The 24,071-nt window shown below is 48.3% G+C and overlaps 1 long non-coding RNA gene across 1 annotated transcript in view; it reads right to left on the bottom strand.

Moving 5' to 3' along the window:
* LOC114675903 (uncharacterized) overlaps positions 1-24,071 on the bottom strand; it is a 174,163-nt gene that overhangs the window by 73,469 nt on the left and 76,623 nt on the right. The window contains exon 2 of the long non-coding RNA XR_013414735.1: positions 13,054-13,171. This is a non-coding gene — a long non-coding RNA (uncharacterized LOC114675903). The remainder of the gene's footprint in view (positions 1-13,053; positions 13,172-24,071) is intronic.

Here is a 24,071-nt window from a genome sequence, read left to right as displayed (position 1 = left end):
ATCCACCTCCTTCTGGTCCAGCCTTCTCAGGAGCCAGGCGTGGCCACTTTGACCCTCTTTTCCCTTCTGTGGCTCCTACAAAAAACCAGTTCAGAGAGCCCAGGCTGCCTTGCACTCCAGGGATACCTGGCACAGGCCCCCTCCATGTCCTTATCCAAGCTCCTGGGGCCAGAAGGGTCTTGCAATATTTCACTTTCCAGTTGACCATCCCCAGCCTGAAATCCAGAGTGCTCTAAAGAGCATTTCCTTCGAGTGTCATGAGGAAGCTCAGAATGTTTCAGGTTTTGGAGCATTTTGGAGTGGGGACTCTCAGCCTTAATTTGAACCTCTTCAAGGAAGCCACACACTGAAGCCCCCGATGTCCACCCTACACAATCCCAGCACACCATCTGAAGTCCTCAACAACAGATTTTCTTTCTTCAAAAATAACCACAAGTCACAAACTCACACGCAATCACAGAAGGGGGTTGTGGACACCCACACAGATGATGAAATTTAACTGTCACATTTTTACCTAGGTAATTTAAAGTCATTCGTCAAAACACACCTGTTTTACTGAGTTGCATTTTAAGGTAAACACACACAAATCATTTCAGGGAAACAAACGTCACTTTGGGCTGCGTGTGGTTTCTTGACTCCCGTGAATAACTCAGCGTTCACCCTCACTTCTAGATAAGGGAGATGATGCAAAGAAAACTGTTAAAACAAAGACATGAAAACAAGTTTAAGAAGGGTTTGAAAGGTTCCTCCTGTCCTCCTGGAGGGGAGACGAGGATGCCTGGAAAGCTCACGGGGGACAGGAGCACAGCCTCCTCGGTGTGTCATGGACGCTGCCTCACCAAGGGGAGAGGATGATGCCTGGAAGGCTCACAGGGGTGGGAGCACAGCCTCCTCAGTGCTTTCTACAGTCAGCAGCTTCAGAAATTCCTGCAGAAGCAGAACACATCATGAGAACTGAGACTGGAACACCCCAAAGAAAGGGATGAGGGGTCAAAAAAAGCATTCAATCATTACCAAGGAGCGCGGGCATGAAGCCGCTTCAAAGACCGTGTGAGAAGTCACTCATAGGCGTTTCAGAAAATAAAGGTAGTGCGAGATTGCTCGATCAGCTCAAACAGGCTGCCGTCCCTCAGGCCATGAAGTCCCTGAGATGAGCCTGTCACTGAGCAGAAGTCACTCGCATCTCTGCCAGAGAAAGTACTACAAGCTGACACATAACCTCATGAAACCTAGGCTTCAGCCGGTCGACAATAGTGAGTCTGACATGGTACATCCCTCCAGATAGTTAAAGACCCCAGGGGTTCATCAGACAACCTCGAAGGGCTGTGTCTGTCCAGCTCCTTTTCCGAGTTCTGGATGATTTTTCCTAATGCACTATAAGCAGCATGTTCCAATAGAGATGTAATTAACTGGATGGGTGTCCTCTTAATTTTGAAATTAGAAACACACTTGGCCAGGCACGGTGGCTCATGCCTGTGATCTCAGTACTTTGGGTGGCTGAGACAGCTGGACTGCTTAAGTCCAGGAGTTCAAGTCCAGCCTGGGCAACATTGCAAAACTCCATCTCTACAAAAAATACAAAACTAAGTCAGGCATGGGGACACGTGGAACATGTGCCTGTGGGTCCTGGCTACTCAGGAGACTGAGGCAGGAAGATCACTTGAGCCTGGGAGGTTGAGGCTGTAGTAAGCTGTGCTCACACCACTGCCTGGGAAACAAAAAGGTTTTTTTGCCTGTCTCAAAAAAACCAAAGAGAAAAAGAATTATATACCTGACTAGGCCAAAATAAAAGAGGCCTTCGCTGCCTACATAAAGGGCTTTCAGAATTCACTTCCATCCTTAGGAAAGGGGGCCAACACCAGGCTGTGTCCCTTAAGATGCCCTGTCTCATATGGGAAAAAAAATCAAGAGAAATCAAATAAAGGCCATAAAATACATCAGTTTCAACACTAAAATTTGATAGTATGCTTTAAATTGAAGATGAGTTAAGTCACATTTCCAAACCTCTGAAAGCACGGTTACTGGGAGGGAATGGTTTGCAACACACAAACGCAGCTCTGTAAAAGTGCCCAGGCTGGATGAAGGCTCAAACGTCAGTGCAAGGAGAAAGTCTGAACAAACTCTCTCCTGCCCTGCTGCTGTCCTCTTCCAAAACACACTGTTTATCTGTCAGTTTAGAACAAGGCCTAGGGAGGTGGGAGGCAGGCCTGGGAGGGTCACCTAGCATCCAAGCTCCTCACCCACACAACTGCACGAGGCTGAGCTGAGCAGTACACACAAACACAACTGATTCTCCCCAAAAAGAAGACGGAAGGCAGCACACTGCCATGCCAGGCACCCTGCAGATGAGAAGATTGAGGGGAGCCAGAGGTACCTTTAATCTTGCTTGCATGGTGGAGGGAGAGGAATAATGCCACTCACTTGAGTGTTGCACAATGCTTTCTAGCACTGAGTGGCAGAAAACAAAAATTATAGATGCTTCCTCAGATAAACGTTTCTGAAGAACTGAACATAAATTACGTTCAGGAAATAGCATTATGAATGCCTCAAGTGCTTCTGTTTTCAATAATCCCAGAGTAATTCTATAAACCCGGGAATCAGTCTCACCCAACTCCAGGATCACGGCCCAGGTGACGTGGGCACACATATCCTGAAGCTCCAATACTCAACTAAAGTGGCGCGAGTGAAAATGATCCTGGGTATAATTTACACGGACACAGGAAGGTGGCTGAGCCCGAAACTCCTAAACCAGGAAGACCAGTGTCCTTCAGGGGCCTCACCTCTGTCCTTTCGCAGCCTCTGGGAACCACCACTCTGCTCTCTACTGACACAAACGCCCCTCCCAAGGTACAACACCAGGAAGATCATCATTCAAAACTGAGGAACGTGGCAGAACAAAGCTGTCAGGAGATTTTAATCACCAACACCACTTGTTACATGACCCAAAGATGATTAAAATCCCAGGCCCTTCAAGACTGAATGCTATCTATACTTAAATGCATTTCATCACCATATTGGGGGGTTATTCCTTTGTTTTGCTGCAAATATATCCAACTGCTGTAAAAGGAAAAGGCAATTTGTTAACGAAGCTTCTTGGAGTGTCTCAACAGGCCTCGAGGTAGCATAAAAGGCAGGACTTCCTGGCAGAAACGCTCAGCTCTGAGGTCAGGTGGAGTTCTTGAGCACCAACCAAGGCAAAATAAGGTCGAAGACCACACCACACTTTCCTCAATCACATCTTCATTCCACCTTTCCTTCTATTTCTCACGACTTCACTGGGAGAAATTGTGCTGAAAGAAAATGGAAACACACACATACATAGGAGACCCTACAGATGCTGAGAATGGGTGCAGCCATCACAGTCCGAATGTCCTTTCAGGGCCATCTGCCCTGGCTGGGATCCAAGTATCCAAGGGCAGGATTGTATGTCAGACCCGTGAAGCCAGGATTACAGCCACTGAACGGCAGTTTTCCATCCCACGGAAACCGGCCTTGCTAGGGGCTTCCTCGGGGACCACCGACCTCAAGCCACCACCCGTCAACTACTTCAACTAACCTACATCATGGCAGAGGCCTCCCTAGGCAGACCAGCCCTGTCCAAGTCCTGCTTCATGGCAAACCCTCCAGACAAACGTCCTTGGCCTCCTCCGGGAGGCTGTGCTCGGAAGGTGCCCTCATTTACTTCTGTGGCTCTGAGACATTTAACTAGAGCCCAACACATTTCTTCCTGTTCACATAGTATTGAGTTAAAAGACTTTTATGAGTAAACTTTCACTGGGAAAAATACCATTTCAGGAGCCCCAGTGACCACAATGAAAATGTTTTTACCTTCCCTTACGTGACATCGGCAACGCCAGGTCCAGGAAACGTTCTGGATCTCAGATAATGGCAAATCCACTCATAGTAAGTCTTGGTCTTGTTTCACAAGCTATCAAATGCTGCCCAGAAACAGGAAAAACCCCACAACGTGGCAAGGAGGGGCGACCAGCGTGAGTTCTAAGGCCAGACCACCCGGGTCTGCTGACAGCGTGGTGAGGGGCAAACAGTGCAGGGTCTAAGGCCAGACCGCCCGAGTCCCGCTGACAGTGTGGCTTCAGGAGTTTCCTAAACCCTCTGCTCTCCAAGTTTCATGTCAGAAAAATGCAGTGATAACCGTGTCCACCTCGTTTAAATATGTATATATATACACACACATATATATATACTCCAAACCTACAGCCCTATAAAGGTCATTAATCCTAGTTATCCTCAAGGCATTGAGCGATCAATAATGAGCCATCCCCCTGCTGCTGACCTGCCACAGCCCCAGCCTCCGGAAACCCCGCATCGACACCAGCCACACAGGATGAGGCCAGGGAAGGAGCAGGACTGTGTCTTGGGAACTTAAACTCTGGAAGCTGAGTTAAATCAGTGCCGCTCAAATCTTGTCACCAACTGTCTTGTTAAACTGGGAGATTCCATCTCTGGGGATCTTGAAGGAACCTGAGGCTCTACATTGAGTGAGGTGAGCACTCGTGCTGGAATGAGCCGGCAGGGAAAGCAACCGAATCTGGGGTCGCAGCTGCCTGAGGCTTGGGTCCCACCGGGAAAGTGGCACCAGGGCCCTCAGGACAGTGGCGGAGGTCCCAGGAGGCAAGTCCCGGTGCAGAGACTCATGGACCCAAAGATTGCTCCACGGCCAGGAGGGGCTGCTGCGCTGACAGCCACGAGGCAGGCAGCCTTCGAGCTCCTCCAGCTGCCATCCTGCAGGCAGGGAGGACAGTGCCCAGACCACCCTGGGGCTCCCCCCAGCCTGCCAGGCTGGTACTCTTACTCCAGCCACTGACAAGAGTCCCCATGTTGCAAGCTAGGTTGAAACAGTGCCTCAGGCCTCGGGGCACATGCATCCCCCTGCAGGGCCGGGATGGCTATTCCCACACATCCCCAACTCACAGCAAAACTTAAAAATGAAAGTCGGAAGATACACAGCCAGGAAACCAATACTCAAGAAGCAACTCCAGGGTGACTCTTCCTAGAGCTATTGCTATTGAACATCTTTAAAAACATTTCCAGGGTGACTTCCTAGAGCTATTGCTGTTGAAAATCTTTAAACTTCTTCATTTCAAAATTAGCTTTTATTACACTGTCTTCCCTATTCTACCAAGACTCTAGAAAACAAAACCATTACAATTTCCAATTCTATCTTATAGGAAGTTAGAAATACACGTTTCCTCAAAGGATTCTACGTGTTTCCTTGGCAATATCCTTTCCATGCCCCGTACTACTGCCCACAACAGAGAAGGCTTTTCCAACCCAACCCAACCCATCCCAACCCAACCCAACCCAATGGCCCTGAGACAGGCCCCTAACGAGTCGTCTACAAACTCCTGAGACAGGCTTGCCCTGACAAATCATCTGCAAACTCCATCTTCCATTAAAAACAGTACCGAAAATGAGCATATTACCACTTTTTAAAAATTACTGTAAAGTGGACAGTGTTCAGTTCTGTGAATTTCGGCACAAATATTCCCATAATCGTCATCACACAAGCAGAACAGTCCAACAGCCCCAAACCCACTCACGGGGCCTCATAAGCATACCCTCCCATTCTCAGCAACCACCCTCTCCGTGTCCTCCCCCATGACTCGGGTCTATCTTTTGCGAGCGTTGTGGCAAAACACTCGCAAAATCACAATTTCCTGGGCATCGTGCTTGGAGGTGCACCCAGGGTGTCCTGTGATCAACAGCCAGGCCTCGGGGCTGCTGGGTATTTATTATTCCACATATGGCTGTGGCACATTGTAACCTGTTTTGGACAACTATAGACAGCGCTATTAACATCTGGGCACAGTTTTTCTTAAACATCAGATTCTGTTTCTCTAGGGTAAATACCCAGGATTGGGGTCACTGGGACCCACGTTTGTGTGAGTTCATTTTTGTAAGAAACCGCCAAGCTGTCTGCACCGTGCTGAACCCCAGCATCGCACAGGAGTCCCGACTGCCGGTCCTCACCAGCACCTGGGGCTGTCGGAAGACCTTAGTCAGGCGCTCCAGCAGGGGTGTGAACAAATTCACTGCGGCTTCGGTGCACATCTGGGTGCAACCAGTCACGCTGAAGGTCATTTCAGATGCTTTCGGGCCATCCTCCCGTCCTTCTCAGCGAAGCATCTGTTCAGGTCTCTTCCGCTTTTAAGTCAGGTGGTTTGTTCTCTGTCATGAGCCGTGGGAGTCCTGTGCATTCTGGATACGAGTCCTTTGCCGGCTGCATGGTTCGTAGACATCTTCTCCCCATCTATCGAAAATGTGTCTCTTCAATTCCCTAGGGGTGTCTTTTATATTAGAAGTTTAATTTTGATGAGTCTTACCTACTTGTTTTCTTCCTTGATTATGGATCATGGTATGGCTAAGAGCTCTCACCCTAGGTCTCCACAATTTCCCTTCGTTCTGCAGGTTTTGTAGTTTGGTATTTTACATTCAGGGCTATGATCCACCTTAATTTTCATACAGGAATTTCTCCCTGTTTTCACTCTTTTGCATACGGCTGTCCCATAATTCCAGCACCATTTGTTGAAAAGACTCAAATTCCACTGAACTGCTTTTGCATCTTTGGATCTGTTCTGGACTCCACTCTGTCAGCTGACCCGTGTGTGTGCATCCTGAGCATAATTTATGACTTTAGTGGCTGTCTCTGTGAAAAAAAGTAACTCTGTCTGGAAGCAAAAACTACATTAGAAGTGCTCTAAATAAGATTCTTCCTGTTGTCAGGAGAGCAAAGCCACTGCCCTAAGCAGAGGTGAGGCCTCAACAGCTCCCAGGCACAACCTTAACACACAATGGGGAAGGGAATTCATTTCAAGGGCCACAACATGAGACCAGCATAGCCATGAAAACTGCAATAATTTCACAACAGAATGAAATTCATAAAGAATTGCTCAGAAGCGTGTGATAAGTTACATAAATCACTGTTCCTTAAATTCTGACGGTTGACTAGAACAGAAATAGCTTCACGGTACAGTTCAAACAGGAGAAAGGTAGGTAGGGGTGGTTTCCACACCACACAGGGCCTGCAGGAAAGGGACACTCTTCCTCTAAACGGGAGATCCCGGGAGTGATGTGATAAGCCATGGTGAGAGTCACAGAACTGTGCAAGCCAGAGTCGCGGCCTTTGCCCCACCACGGAACCTGTGTCCATGAACGACGAGGCTCAAATGTCAGGCCGGGGCAACCGAGGCAGTTATCAGGGGACAAGAAAACGAGCGCACGGTGGAGGCAAAGGTCTGAAATCGCGCGGCAACTTCGAGTCAAGTGGGACAAACTGACTCAAAATACAGGTTCCAAAAACCACCACAGAGAGCTGCTCCTCGGCTCTGGAAAGGCTAAGTGACTAATGCCCACACTGAGCATCTGCTCCCAGAGACGACCCTGGTGACCTAAGGCCCAGCTGCTCCGAACCCGCGCCAAACCTCAGTGAGGAACTTTGTTGGTATCTTACAGCACATTGACATGTTCCCTTAAAATCTGGTATTTCATCAACAATGCAGGCGCCAGCTTTGACTCATACACATTTCGATTAAACAAGATAATTTACACCCTGACCGTGCCAGGTAAGAGGTTTACTACAATCTTTAAACAGAGCCAGAGGCTACAGTCTGCTCCTCCACAACACCATGTCTCTACAAGTTCCATGGGTTTTTACTTTCCATGTCTTCACTTGCCTAGTGCTAGAAAGCAGATAAAAACAGAAGGAACCCAGAAACACTATTGAATGAGACTCATTCAATAGTGAGTCATCATCGAGATGAGATGTTTATTAAACAGAAATGTTCTCCCCTGTAGAAAGCAGCACACATCAACACGCACCGATAACTGTCGCCAGCATTCCAGATCATCTTCCCTTCCATGGCCACAGTGCAGGGCAATGGACCACGCACACCTGCAGACCCACGGAAAGCGGGGTGACACGGCCAATTCTTGTAGCGAGCAGGCCAGGGTGCACTCAAAGAGCATCTCTTTCCAGAGGTCTGCCATGGAAAGTTACACATTTATTCCACGAGTTAATGGCACTGCACCGAACATTTCTGTAAGAGTCTCTAAGCAAGTATTTCCTTCTGCCTACAATGGCCCGACACAAACTGAAAAGGCTCTTGGAGTTGCCAAAGACTTCAATATCCCCTTAACTATTGTCATGCACATCCATGTGAAGAGACCACCAAACAGGGTTTGTGAGCGCAACATGGCTGTTTATTTCACCTGGGTGCAGGCGGGCTGAGTCCAAAGAGTCAGCGAAGGGAGCTAAGTGTGGGGCCGTTTTATAGGATTTGGTTAGGTAAAGGAATATTACAGTCAAATGGGGGTTGTTCTCTGGCGGGCAGGAGTGGGGGTCACAAGGTGCTCAGTGGGGGAGCTTTTTGAGCCAGGATGAGCCTGGAAAAAGAATTTCACACACACACACACAAAAATCATCGCTTAAGGCAAGGACTGGCCATTTTCACTTATTTCTGGTAGAATGTCATCAGTTAAGTCCAGGCAGGGCATTTGCACTTTTGTGATTCTTCAGTTACTTCAGGCCATCTGGGCGTATATACGTGCAAGTCACAGGGGACGCGATGGCTTGGCTTGGGCTCAGACGCCTGACAACTACAGTCTTTACTTTTAAGGTGTGGGGTAAGATAATATAATCCCCAACTAAGCTCCTGATGCTGTGTGTGGCATCCAGCAACAGCACGTTCCATTCCTGGATTACATTTGACTCAAGAGTCCACAGTGAGAACGATTTCTGGTGAATGAAACACCAGGCAGGAGGGTGATTCCGCTGGGCAGCTCTTCACACACAGCCCAGGAGCTGAGGGGAGAGGAAGAGGTCCACGGGCGTCCACCGTGCTCACGGCCCCTTGGAATGCGCCCCACTCCTAGACACCCGGACCCAAGGGAAATCTGACCTGAAAATGGGCAAACCCTCACTTTGCAGAGGGACAGGGACTCGGGGCCACAACTTGACCTCAGAGCAACACAAGTGCAGACAGCACCCCAGGACACCCTCTAAACCCAAATTCAAGGAGGAAAACCAACGCCCCGCCCCCTTGCGGAAACCCCCGGCTGCTGGAGAAGACTCCTGCCGGCGTGTGCAGCCTCTCCCGTCCCACGTTCCGGGCTCAGCACCTGTGCTTCAGCCCTGGCACTGCTCGACACACCCACAGGTGTGCCAGGAGGGGCAGGTCCTAAGGTCTCCACTGCACCAAAGCCTGCAAGGCAAAGGGGCAGCTCCCTCCAGCAGGAGTCCAGAAGCACACACTGCACCAGCGTCAAGGCATGAGAATTCTCCCCTCGGTCTCCGAGTCTCCAGTCTGTTGCCCGCCACGGTCTTCTGCCAACGGCGAGGCCCAAGCTGGGCGGCACATTTGGTTCTCACCATTTCCCTTGTCAAATCAATACTGCAAACATATCCAATTCATCCTGTCACTAAAAATGAAATAATCCGCCATCTCCATCACAGATGATGCAATCAGGTTTTCATTACCGGGTTTTTGTTTTGTTTAGTTTTTTGGTTTTTTTCTATTTTGAGATGGTGTTTCTGCTCTGTCGCCCAGGGTGGAGTGCAGTGGTGCGATCTTGGCTCCCTGCAACCTCTGCCTCCCGGGTACAAGTGATTCTCCTGCCTCAGCCTCCCAAGTAGCTGGGATTACAGGTGCCTGCCACCATGCCCGGCTAATTTTCATCTTTTCAGTACAGACGGGGTTTCACCATGTTCACCAGTCTGGTCTCGAACTCCTAACCTCAGGGGATCCACCTGCCTCCTTCTCTCAAAGTGCTGGAATTACAGGCATAAGCCACCACTCCCGACCATTACTGGTGTAATTTCTAAGCCACTCTCTCACACCCACTCCCCCTTTTTTTTTTTTTTGTAAGAACCAGCTTTATGCCTATATTTTTTCCAAGAGAACCAGTTACCCCATTTCAAGTACAAATAAGACACGGTGTTTAAAAACCAAAAATGCCCATTTGCACAGAAGTCTCCAAATACCCAGTCGATTTAAGCCTTGAGAATAAGATCAAGCTGTTGGCTGAATACAACTTCCCTTTCCATCTGTCTGCCTGTGAGTTAGACACAAGGATGAAGCCACGAGCTAGGGACATAAAGGCAGGAACCAAGGTAGCGGAGACTCCAAATAAAAGCTGGAAGACCAACACAAATGCACCACACCCTGCACACCCTCCTCTCCTTCCTTTTCAGAATTTCCAGAGGATGAAACAGGGACCTTCTCAGACGTCCCACGGTGCAGGCGGCCAGAGGGGAAGGCGGCGGCAGCCTGAATGAGGCGACCGGGAAATCACATTCCACAAACAGAAATTCTCCATGTGCTTTACATCCTCTGTCTCTGAAGAACTATGCCAGGCTAACAGTCGCTAGAAAACCGCATTCAAGTGTCATTTCCCATTTCAAGCAAAGAAAACAGTGGTGGGGCATGAGGGAAAAACATAGCCATGTGTTCTGGGCTATTAAATAAGGTTTTTTCTGTTATAAACGTATAATTTTACATTCTCAGATTTCTGTATAATTGATATGCTTCCTAATTAGCAGACATAGTAATAAAAAGTGAATTCCAAGTGTAAGATCGGAGGAACCGTTCACATGGCTTCAGGTTCTGCTACTGTGTTTCAACTTAAGAAAATGGTTCTGTGTGTTGGTAACAAGGCCTGAGAGTCTGTGTGAGAGTCAGTGTGGCTGTAATCAGGGTTCGTGTTGGCTCCCTAGCAGAGGATGTTACACTGTTACATTATCTTCTACAAAAAATCCTGAAAAAATGAAGGCTGAATAGACATACACACCCTCCCAAAATAATCCAAATGTCCACCGATATGAAAAACAGATGAATTACGGCTTCCATCGTGGAATATTCTTCAGCAGTGAAAACAAACTATAGCCACAGGTGCCAACTAGGATAAAGACAACCTTTTAAACACGCTTAAAGTGAACTGACTAGGCAGAATTCCTTGATTACAGGCATCTGCTCCAAAAGGGTACTGTTATTAATCCTGTGATGTAGAATGATAGTTAGCAACCCTGTTTCGGGGCACATCTAGAAAAAAGCAAAATAATGACTACACAATTTTAAATTCTTTGTAAATTATAACTATTACTATGAAAATTCTAAAAATGTGAAAATCTTCCCAACTGTTATTGGACACGCTTCAAAATAAATACCCTGGCATTGCTTGCCACACCCACAGTTGTGCCAAAATAAATGAAAATATAGCCCAAGGTAGTAGAACTGAAACCTGAAGATGTACGAGCCGTCCCTGTCTCGCTATCTATACATCGGGTAGAAATTTAAGAGCAGGTAGTGACACTGCAATGCAAGGCTCAAACCAACTGGGTATTTGGAAACTTCTATGCAAAGTGGCATTTTCGGTTTTTAAACACGGTGTTATTTGTACTTCAAACAGGTAACTGTTTGGTTCCCTTGGAAAAAATATAGCCATAAACCTGGTTTTTTTAAAAAAAATACGGGAGTGGGTATGAGAGAGAGTAGCTTAGAAATTTTAAAAGTATCAGCAGGGAGCAGTGGCTCATGCCTGTCATCCCAGCACTTTGAGAGGTAGGCCTAAGGGGCCTTTGAGGACACCGGTCTCCTCTGCTGCCTGCCTGCTGGACTGACCCCCCATGACATTCACTGGGTTTCCACCCCTGTCTCATTCAACATCCCAAGGGTGGTCTTCATCCTCGTCTGGGGCTCAGCTCTGCCCCAATTTCCTAAATCTCTGCCTTCAGAGCCTGAAAACACCCACGCCCAGGGTCACCCTAAGTCCACGTTTACCCCCAGAGAGTCCCCATTTTATGTTTTCCAGGCATCGCCTTAGTGATAATTTATCCTGTAAATTCCAACTGCCTTCACACCTCACCCCTGCTGTCTCCCAGCAGAACCCACTCAGATGCACATGCCCCAGACCCACACCCAGGTCTGTACATGCTGCCCTGCCTTACCCATGTGGGGACCACCTCTCTTGAGGAATCAGCTGGCGATCATCTCCTTGTGGAGGGCTGCCCTGACTTCCAACTCTCTCCAGCAAAGGCAGAAGCCATCCTCGGTACTTCCCCAAAACTCAGGCCAAGTATGAAGATGGCGCAGATGCTAGCTGTGCCTGGGATGCCATGGGCAGGGTCCCCAGATGCTCTGCATATGGCCCGGGGCACCGCCTGAACACAGCAAGTGCTGAAGAAACAAAACTGACGTGCACTGACCTCTGATAGGGCCTCCTTCACCATCCACATCTGTCTCCCCTCTGGACAGTAAAATCCACAAGACACAGAGGGCTTGTCTCATTCATCTTCAAACTCCCAGGGTCACCCTGGTAGGTAAAGGGGACTCAAATGTCTTCTGAAGGAAGCGACTGGTTAGCTGCCAAGTTAAAGGGCCTCTGAAATTCAGAGCTCTGCATAGCAGTCCAGCACACTTTATTATGAATGACTCCAACCACAGCAGAAGTGGCCGTGGAACCAGTGCTAACCAATTCAGGGTTTGTTCACTGTTTCTCAGTTCATTATCACAACGCATTCTCACAGAGCAGCTGCGCACAGATCCTCAGACATCTACACAGAGTGGGACGATGGCGCCAAGTCACGTCAACGTCCTGTTGCAGACTGGGAGACAGCAGTCAGACACGGACCCAGGTAGAGCACAGACCTCGCGTTAAATCGGCTCCGTGTAAACAGCACTCCCTGCCAGGCCCTTTCCTATCTGCACAGCTTCTACAAATTCAACTCTCGCACCTGACACCTAAGAATACTGCACACCCCCATGTGAATCCCCTACTCACCTCCCAAAATGACCCGGCATGGCCGAGTACAAAAAATTTCAACATAAGGGAACTGGAGGGCATGTGGGGCTTTCTCGAGTCCCTGCTGCCTCCTGATGGGAGGGCCCAATGCTTCACACCCCTAGTGAAGGGCGGGTCTCTTCGGCCCCCAGGCTTTGACCTGGAGCTTAAATCAGCATTAACTAATTTCACTTTCCAGGACCAACTTCAAAGGCCTGCAAAGCCAGAGAAGGGAGAGGAGATGGAACACGCCCTCACCTCAGATCTGCTGCAAGCACACACTTCTCAGATGCGTCCCAAGGTGCACAGCGTGTCCGATGCCTGTTTCACATCCACCGACCTGCAGGTCTTCTATGTGGCATCAGCCTCCTGGGCACTGGGAACAAGAGGTATAATGGCAAGTCACTTCTGCAGCAAAGCTGAGGCAAAGGGACCCAACACATTGGAACTGACCTTTTTCTGACAGTATCAAAACAGAAGGAAAATACTGTACAGTCAACTCCCCCTCACGCAGGTTTATTTACCTGTGACTCAGAGGCCATGACAGAGAACTTCAGGTTCTTACCGATTCCTATTTTCCCCATCCAGGAAGCCTTTGTTTTTAATATCGTACGAACTTGCCATTTTGTAGGCCAAAAACAGCAAATATTGGCAGTTTCCTACAGTTCAACTGAATAAAATATGATCATGGCCTTTTGTGAAACCATGAAGAAAAGGTGGATATCTCAATATGTGTTTCCAGACTGGCTTTGTTCCTGAAGCGGTAACTCTGTTCACTCAGGATATTAGACACTGAAGAATAAACATCAATATCCCACCAAGAAAACCAAAGGAATGAAATAATTTTGCATCCACCTTGGAACCTTTTTAGGACAAGGCAGGACACAAACTTCTAAAAAGCTGCAATTGTCCCTCTGTATACACAGGGACATGGATTCCAGAACATGCCCCGAGTTTACCCAAATCTACGTATCCACAGGACCCCACGGCCACCCTATGGAACCACATGTAGGAAACGTCGGCCCTCCACAAAGCCAGGTTTTTTCAGTAAGGGTTTAGTTGGAAAAAAAATTAACATAAGTGATCCTTCGAAGCTCAAAACCCATGTTGTTCAGGGTCAGCTGCATTTATTACTTGTGTCATATCTGAGGCCTGAAAGCCATCATTCTCGATACCTTAATGTGACGGTTAACAAACTAACTGTTCCGATTAGAAAGAGGAAAAAGCTTATTTTTAAGCTGACAATGAGAGTGGATGCGGCTACGGTGAACGGAGAACAGACCTAAGCAAGCACCAAGGCTGGGGTGACTGCCTGTGCTCAGACCCACCAGGGCCTGTTCTTCCATCTCCCTCTGCTGAAAGGGATAACCTCCTTCTCCCCCACGACTAAAGGGCCTTTTTAAAATATTCACACGAGAAGTGCTATGAAAAGCTGAAAGGTCACAGATAACATTTTTAAAAATAAACATTAACGTAAGCATTTAATTTTCGTATAAGGAGTAAGGAAAGGATCCAGTTTCAGCTTTCTACTTATGGCTAGCCAATTTTCCCAGCACCATTTATTAAATAGGGAATCCTTTCCCCACTTCTTGTTTCTCTCAGGTTTGTCAAAGATCAGATGGCTGTAGATGTGTGGTATTATTTCTGAGGACTCTGTTCTGTTCCATTGGTCTATATCTCTGTTTTGGTACCAGTACCATGCTGTTTTGGTTACTGTAGCCTTGTAGTATAGTTTGAAGTCAGGTAGCGTGATGCCTCCAGCTTTGTTCTTTTGACTTAGGATTGTCTTGGAGATGCGGGCTCTTTTTTGGTTCCATATGAACTTTAAAGCAGTTTTTTCATACGAAAATTAATTCAAGATGGATTAGAGACTTAAATGTTAGACCTAGTACCATAAAAATCCTAGAGGAAAACCTAGGTAGTACCATTCAGGACATAGGCATGGGCAAAGATTTCATGTCTAAAACACCAAAAGCAACGGCAGCAAAAGCCAAAATTGACAAATGGGATCTCATTAAACTAAAGAGCTTCTGCACAGCAAAAGAAACTACCATCAGAGTGAACAGGCAACCTACAGAATGGGAGAAAATTTTTGCAATCTACTCATCTGACAAAGGGCTAATATCCAGAACCTACAAAGAACTCAAACAAATTTACAAGAAAAAACAAACAACCCCATCAAAAAGTGGGCAAAGGATATGAACAGACATTTCTCAAAAGAAGACATTCATACAGCCAACAGACACATGAAAAAATGCTCATCATCACTGGCCATCAGAGAAATGCAAATCAAAACCACAATGAGATACCATCTCACACCAGTTAGAATGGCGATCATTAAAAAGTCAGGAAACAACAGGTGCTGGAGAGGATGTGGAGAAATAGGAACACTTTTATACTGTTGGTGGGATTGTAAACCAGTTCAACCATTATGGAAAACAGTATGGCAATTCCTCAAGGATCTAGAACTAGATGTACCATATGACCCAGCCATCCCATTACTGGGTATATACCCAAAGGATTATAAATTATGCTGCTATAAAGACACATGCACACGTATGTTTATTGCGGCACTATTCACAATAGCAAAGACTTGGAATCAACCCAAATGTCCATCAGTGACAGACTGGATTAAGAAAATGTGGCACATATACACCATGGAATACTATGCAGCCATCAAAAAGGATGAGTTTGTGTCCTTTGTAGGGACATGGATGCAGCTGGAAACCATCCTTCTTAGCAAACTATCACAAGAAGAGAAAACCAAACACCGCATGTTCTCACTCATAGGTGGGAACTGAACAATGAGATCACTTGGACTCGGGAAGGGGAACATCACACACCGCGGCCTATCATGGGGAGGGGGGAGGGGGGAGGGATTGCATTGGGAGTTATACCCGATGTAAATGACGAGTTGATGGGTGCTGACGAGTTGATGGGTGCAGCACACCAACAAGGCACAAGTATACATATGTAACAAACCTGCACATTATGCACATGTACCCTAGAACTTAAAGTATAATAATAATAAATTAAAAAAAAAAAAAAACAAACGTAAGCATTTAACAAGCCCATTACGTTTTAAAGGAAAAAAAAAAACGGTATTAAGTTCCTGGGTGCAGGGGCTCATGGCCGTAATCCCAGCACTTTGGGTGGCCGAGGTGGGCGCATCACCTGAGGTCAAGAGTTTAAGACCAGCCTGGCCAACATGGTGAAACCCCTTCTCTAACGAAAATACGAAAATTGGCCAGGCATGGTGGCGGAAGCCTGTAGCCCCAGTTACTTGGGAGGCTGAGGGAGGAGAATCACTTGAACCCGGGAGGGAGAGTTTGCAATGAGCCAAGATCGTGCCATTGCACGTCAGCCTGGGCGTTGAGTGTGAAACTCCATCCCAAAAAGAAAAAAATATATAAAGTTTTCCTTCCAATGAACCTATCATTCAGCCACCGAGGTATCCTATAGCTACTTATTCAGCCATGAGATACACCACAGGCGATATAGGCGAACAGGACACAGTTCTTCCCTGAAAGAAGGCTGCACCCTCAACAGAAGGGAGGCACATACTCCGAATGGAATCGGCATAGGGAACAGATGCTGCTGCAGGTGAAACTGGCTGCACAGAGCACCCACTCAAGTGTCTGAGAAACAAGGAGCCGTTGGTGCCATCACCTTCCATACTTGAGCTGGGGCAGTGGGGAGCCTGTCATCACCAAGGACAAAAAGCCCCAGAACCACACAACGAGCTTACAAACTCACCGAGGCGATGACTGAGCAATGTGTGTGGAGTGATGCGAACACACAGATCTCAGGGCCACGCGCGGCGTTGGTTTTGTGCATCAACCTGAGCGTGCCCGGGGTGCCCAGATGGCTGGTTCTGCATTATTTCTGTGTGAGATGCATGTTTGCCTCTGGACTGAGTGGAGACCCATCCTCGCCGGCGTGGGGGGCACCACCCTATCCACCCAGGGCCCGAGTAAAACAGCAAGGCGGGGAAAACTGGGTTCACTCCACCTGTCTGGCTGATGGGCCAGTGACATCTGTCTTCTGCAGCCCGTGCTTCTGGGTCTCAGCTCCTCAGACCACGGTGGGATCCGCACCCTCCGCTTCTCAAGTGTTCAAGCCACACCCTCCCAGGACTCTAGCTTGCAGCCTGTGGGTCCTGGGGCTTCTTGGACTCTGTAGCCCCTGCAGCAGGCCTCGCCCTGGAGACACACGCACACCCGGCTGGCTGTCTCTCTGGAAGCCCCGACTAAAAGCCGCCCCTAAAAGTGGTCTTCAGAATTTCTTTCTAGCCCTAAGATCCCAGCTCCCCTCCTACAATTCTAGGCGGAAAGGTGAATGGAGACCAATGGACAGAGGTGTGTGCGAGGACACGCCAGGCAGCAGCACTGGGCAGGAGGGCACTAACGCTCACTAAGCAAAGAATCAATGTTGCTTGCCACAAAAATGAGAGCAGTAAAGATTTCTTCAAACAGAAATGAGTTTGTATCATGATTTGCTCTTAATACATAAGAAAGCATAAAAGTAGGCCTATTAACAATTACATAAGTCTTTAGAGGCCCTTGAACTACTTCTGCCCCGAGTCCTTCCCTTGCTATTGAAGGAAATATGGGAGAAACCAGGAGGTCTGAGCGTGGACCTGGCCGTGCTCCCAGGGGCCGAGGAAAGCACCCATCTGTCCAGTCTTCCCTCCACCCCGCGGGGTTCCCTCTTACCCAGACTCTTGGGCTGACGCGGCTCATGCACTCAACAGCGCCATCATTAAACGTTTAGCTTCGCATCACGAGGGCCTCCTCTGGCCTCTTCTGACCACTCCTGAACCTCCAGTCAGCATTAGTCTGCAGGACACGCGTGGACAAAGTTGATGGATCACGGCCTCCAACGAGGAAGGTGCCAGGCAAGGAGTCGGAGAGCCGGGGATGGAGCAGCCCTCACCCAGGGAGGCGAAGGCCAACAGCGGCCACCACCGAGGACCTCCCTTCCCACCCTGAGGGCAGCTCACCCAGGGAAGCGAAGGCTGACGCCGGCCACCCCTGAGGGCCTCGAGGGCTCTCCCCACCCCGAAGGCGGCTGCGATCACATTTTCCCATCGCACCAAGAGACCCCTGTATTGAGCACAAACCTTTCCAACCTTCGAATCAATAAGGAATCACAACACAGACATTCCCTCAATCCAAATGGCCAGCCCACAAAACAGACATGCAATCATACACATTTCCTGTGGGAAAATCAGTCAGTCTCTGGGGCCTCGCGCCAGGGGTGGGGGAGCATCATGGGGAGACGCCCCAGCCCCAGCCTGGCTCCTCCCTCTATAGCTCCTTTTCCCTCCTCTTCCCCCCGCCCCTTCCCACCCCCTCCTAGCCTCAGAGGCTCCTTCCTCAAATTCTTTCCCCTTGATGAAGTCATTCATGCCCAAAATACAAGGCAAAGTCATGGGGGCTCAAGAGAAAATCCATACCGTGGCTCGCGTTTTAGATTCTCATAAGTTTGAGAATAACCAAGCAAGAATCTTTGGCATCTGAATGGTCTGAAGGAGTCTGAGCTCAATGTCCTGCACTGGCCCGGAGTGGATCATGGGTGTCTCGGACATCTTCACAACTCTACACCAGTTATTTTGAAACACACCAGCAGAATAGAACCATGTGAATAGCTGCTTCTCAGTTAAAAGTAGGAAAACACTCCAAAAGCTGCCCTCAAGGAACATCCTTCCCATGAGGAGTTTTCTGCATCGGGCCCATCAGGCACAGGCAAGGCCCCTGGGCCCAACTCCCTCATCCCTGCGTCATCAAGCAGCAAAGACAGTGGGGAATAAAGCAAGTGAAGGAGTCAGTCCCGCACAAAACGGGCTCCAGAAGCCACAGCTACTCTCCCAGTGTGGGAGCCAAGTTCAGAGACCTGGAAACACCAGCATTCCCAGGGAGGAGGGCAGAACAATGCCATTTCCCCCTAGTTTAGGGAGACACCACCCCACGTCCTCTGGCCTTAAAAGAGGAGAGACTTCACATAAATGATTTCAATGACTCCACCACACACAGAAAGTGGGCTGAGGGCTAACACACCCATTTAAATGTCTGGCAAAAACACACTAAATGAACACACAGATAAGCAAGGTTCTCCTGTTATCCACCAAATATTCAGAAACAAATCCAGTAAGCAATCTCTTTGCAATCAAAAGACCAATTCAGAGGTGCAGATTAAAAATAAACATACAACTGAACCCTTAATACACCAAGAACCAAATTCCACGGAAGTGTTATCACATCACCACCTCCCAGCTGAAGGAAGCAGCACTGGCCACTGACCAGCTGTTCACTCGTGGATCAGTGAACGAAAGGCAGTGCTGTCCAGGACAATGATGAGATGTTAACCTGAAAAGGGCAAAATTGCAGAGGCTGGAGGGACCTTCCAGGTAACCCGTCCCCCTCAGTGGACAGAGGACCCCCGTGGGACCACAGAGCCCAGAGCTCCAGTGTGTTCGGGGCAAGGACTCAACTGCAACCCTGATGATGTCCGAACGCCTTCTGCCCTTCTGTGTCTCTGCCCCACTAACAGGGAATCCGTGAATGCTAAGGAAATGTAACGCATTTTACAATACATGTAGATTTTTAGCAAATTAAAGATAAACAGTGACAAACTTTGAGAATTAACTAAAATATAGTTCAGTGAATGCCCAAACTCAAAGCTAGTCTCCAAGAGGTGATAAGCTGTGTGTGGTGGTTAACGCCTGTAAATCCCAGCAGTTGGGGAGGCTGAGGCAGGAGAATCACTTGAGCCTAGAACGTTGGGGTTGCAGTGAGCTGTCATTGCACTACTGCACCCAGCCTGAGAAACAGAGTGAGACTGTCAAAAACAAACAAACAAAAACAAATTAAAGGAGTTCAAATGAACTCGCCCATACGCTTTAAATTTTCATTTGGGTACATGAGGTGATCTAGTTCCTTTTTCCCTTGCAATACATGAATAATCTAATAATTAAATATAATCTAACAATTACATGGGAAAATTTAATTATTTTCCCATTTCATTATTCCCTATCTCAGGGAAAAAGTTAAAAGTATTCCCTATTTCAGGGAAAAAGCTAAAAATCATTTTAAACCTTCCTTCCACAAAACAGTATACTCAGTCGTCTCTATCTGCTTGATCATGTGGAATTCAGCTTCACATGTCTACAATACGGTTTTTGTTAAACAGCGTTTATGTAGACAGGCGAGAGAAAGAAACACTTGGTCTATGTAGAAGCAGCAGAAGACACGTTTTAACAGAAAAGGGAGAAGATACCACCGTGTGAATCTGGAAATTCTGTCGTCGTCTTGTCCACACACACAGAAAACACCCAAGCACGTGCCTAGTGTCCAACAGGAGCACAGAAAGGACAGGGTTCCTCCAGTTGTTTAATGACCAGCCCCACTTGTCACCGCCACATAACAAAATCCGCACGGCAACTTCAGCACGTTTCATTCACGATTCCACGGAAATCAGGCTGAAGAACATACAGATGTTTTGCCCACATTTAAAAATCCAAGTGTGGGACTCATAGAAATAAAACACATTATGGGTTCACTTAACTTTTCCAAATTTTTACTTGGAGAAACCTATAAAGTTCTTGTCAGTTACATCCTTAAGTTTTTCAGTAATTTTTAAATGCGAAGGTCAGGCAAGACTTGTAAAGAGGTACACACATACGGCCCGGCGTGGTGGCTCACACCTATAATCCCAGCACTTTGGGAGGCCGAGGTTGGCAGATCACGAGGTCAGGAAACCGAGACCATCCTGGCTAACACGGTGAAACCCCGTCTCTACTAAAAATACAAACAATTAGCCAGGCGTGGTGGCGGGTGCCTGTAGTCCCAGCTACTTGGGAGGCTGAGGCTGGAGAATTGCATGAACCCGGGAGCCAGAGCTTGCAGTGAGCTGAGATCTCACCACCGCACTCCAGCCTGGGTGACAGAGGGAAACTGTCTCAAAAAAAAAAAAACAAAGGAGTTACACACATACATGCCATGTTCTTCTCTCAAAGAGACGGGCCCTTTTTTAAGATTCCAGAAGTAAATGTGGTTGTCATCCTGCTTTTGAGAGGATGGGCTGTGTTTTAAGCATGAACAGACTTTCCTCCATGCACCAAGGATGCACCATGGGGGCAGTGCTGCCGCCGCCTCCCCAGTCTCTGCTCAGGGTGGGGCAAGGGGAGCTCCGTTGTCTCCCGTATACACCGTCAACAGGCCAGGTGCTCAGGAGGCGGCTTCCAGGACTCGCTGTAGGCATTCGTCAGCAGGGCAGGCAGTGCCTCGTGCTGGTGGGCATCCAGCAGTAAGGGGGTCTTGCACTTCACTCCCTGGGCCCAGCCGCAGACAGAGGGGAAAGAGACACCTGTATCGTAACTCATGTGTATTTATAGATACACAGAGACTCTGCAGTGCAAGGTGCAGAACTAGAAGGAATCATGGAAATAAGAGGGAAGACATTTGGTTACGACTGGCAGAGTCACCTCAAGCCTCAGCACTTCCTGCCGGAGCCCTCACTGACCAGACTCCTCCAGGGTCACTGCCACTGCCTTGCCCAGCTCATGACAGGGCAGACAGTGACAGAGCCTCAGAACAACCTCCCACTCCTTCCTCACCAGCCCAGGGGATGAGCTGTTCATGAGTGTCCCAAAGCCTGAATGCGGGAACACAGAGGTGACTGAGCAGAAAGGGGGACAGCCACAATGGCCGCGGGTGTGCAGATATTGCGGGGCACCCCAGCAGCCCTTTCCGTCTTAAAGAGGATGGCCACGGGTGTGCTGATGCTCCCGCGTGACCCAGCCGTCCTCTCCACCTTATAGGGGAATGGCCACGGGTGTGCGGATATTCCCGGGTGCCCCAGAGCCCTTTTCACCTTAAGGAGATTTTCACAGTCTCATATCAGTCTCCAAACTATTCAGTGAGGTTGGAGGAGTATCACTGTGGACCAACACTGATTGGCACCAAGTAAGGGCGATTTTATAACCATGTCTCAACCATGAAACAATCAGGTCTTTGGCCATCTGGTCTAAGCTTTTTCTGTAACAAAGTTGGATAATTTAGTTGAACTTTGGTTTTCCAAAGCTTGTTACAGAAACCACATCTTCCTAGGTGTGGCTCTGTGGTGTCACGTGCACACTTCAGTAGCCAGGCTTGCCAAGACTCACGGCACGTTACACGTTCACCTGAGAAGGCTGCTGAATCATTGAGGGCTCTGGCGTGCTCTGAAATGAATTTGCCACTTCAGCCTACACTCTACTCCCTTGTTTGGTTAAAGAAACCCAAAAAGCAGAATTTGTTTTGGCCAATCGCCTGCTGACCCAACTGCAGAGGTTTTAATTAGAGTACTTTCATTGCATCATAGAAAGCAAAGTCATATAGATCAACTCATTATTACCACTCCAAAGGTTTAGTAAATCTCCAGATAATCAGGCAAACATTTTAAGAAGCTACATTAAGGTTTACAATACTCAAAATTTAAAACTACATCCATGCTCCAAAAAACCACCATTCCCATTTTAGATGGCCAAATGCATATGAGAAAGAAAGAAACGTGCTGAGCGCATTTTTTGGGTAATCTTATGGAGAAACTGCCACTTTAAAAATGGCTCTAGTTCCTGGCTCCAGATGGGTGTGGTGGGTTGCCTCACTCAATTTCAACTCCACCTGAAGCTGGGACACTAGAAATCCATTCGCAGACTCCACGGCACCAGAATTCCCACTTCTGGAAACAGCCAGGAATGCAGACCTGTAGCAGAGAATTCTTTCCTGCCCACCCTAACTGTCCTCTGTGGAAGGCGACAGTCAAAGACAAGTCCACCCCCCTAGTCGCAACTGCACCACGAAGAACCATTTCAAGGTGGGAAGTGATTGATCAGTGGGAACAGGCAGTTTAGCTAATCACTTATAAGGCAGAGAAGGGGGGTTTGAAGGCCTGTATCTGGTCTTGTCCTCGGTAAACGGTCATCCGCCAGTCAGCCTAAGCCACATGGGAAGGGGCTTCTTGCAGTAAAAGTGGGGGCGCAGTTGTGGGGAGGGGGAATGTCTTAACAATCACTGTTTTACAGGATCACAGGGCTCAAGCAATGTTCAGTATTGTCACACACCAAGGTTTTTACAGTCTGAAGAAAACTACAGTCCTAAAGTGTCAGTTCTCAAAGCCCTTAAGTTCCTTCTGCTAAGATTCCCAGAGTCTCCACTTCTTGCACCGAACCCCAACTTGCACAGGCACCTGCGTCTTCCTCCTGCAGCAAATGCAGATAAGAAGCTGTGGCTCTGCTGCAGTAATGATGCCATGCAGCCCTAACACCACAGCAGAGCAATGGCTCTGGCCTGAATGTCCCCAAAACCTCATGCTGAAACCATCTCCGAAGGGATACATTAAGAGGTGGGGCCTTTGGGAAGTCCTGCTCTCAGGACTGGGGTTGGTGTCCTTGTTGGGAGGCCTAGAGGAGCCCTCCTGCTCCTCCACCACGTGAGTTCTGACGAGACGACCGCTGCCACGCAACACCTGTTGAGATGCTGCCGTCTGTGAGCCACAGGCCCTGGGGCACCAGATGTGCAGGTGCCTTGACCTTGGACTGCCTTGACCTTGGACTTTCCAGCTTCCAGAGCTGTGAGCAATAAATGTCTCTTTACAAATCACCCAATCGACAGCAGCCGGACAGAGACAGTAATGTCACAACATGAGTCACTTTCTCAGTGGGCCAGAGGACTCCCCATGAGCCACCACTCTAAAGCAAGAACTCCCTGGAGGATGGAAAGGGGTTCACAAGGAATTCTACCCAGCACCAGGGTGTCTGTCCTTTCTTGCAGGAAGACAGCTGAGCCATGGCAGGAAACTACAGGGTGGGTGGGGCTGGACAGTAATGTGTCACCTGCTCATCTAAGCCTCAGTCTCCTGCCTCTCATCACGACAGTGGGGGTAACACCCCCCTCACCTGAGCTGTTGGGGGAGGTAAGAGTGCTGGGTGATTAACAATTGTTAGTTCCACAGAAATAAGGCAAAGAATCTGCCCCATGTCTTATAAAACCAAATCAGCCCAGGAATTCCACATCACTACTAATTTGCATGGGAAAATACCAGATTCTCCTAAGTTCTGGCATGTCATTTGTATTAATAAAGTTTGCAGAGTTTTCACATACTGAGTATATAAAACAGGAAAATAAATCATGCAATTTGGAGGCTGAAGCAGGAGACTCACTTGAGCACAGGCGGCGGAGGTTGCAGTGAGCCGAGGCCTCACCACTGTACTCCAGTCTGGGTGACAGAACGAG

Source organism: Macaca mulatta, chromosome 3, assembly GCF_049350105.2.
Source record: "Macaca mulatta isolate MMU2019108-1 chromosome 3, T2T-MMU8v2.0, whole genome shotgun sequence".
Lineage (NCBI taxonomy): Eukaryota > Metazoa > Chordata > Mammalia > Primates > Cercopithecidae > Macaca > Macaca mulatta.
This window is presented reverse-complemented; position numbering and strand designations above follow the sequence as displayed.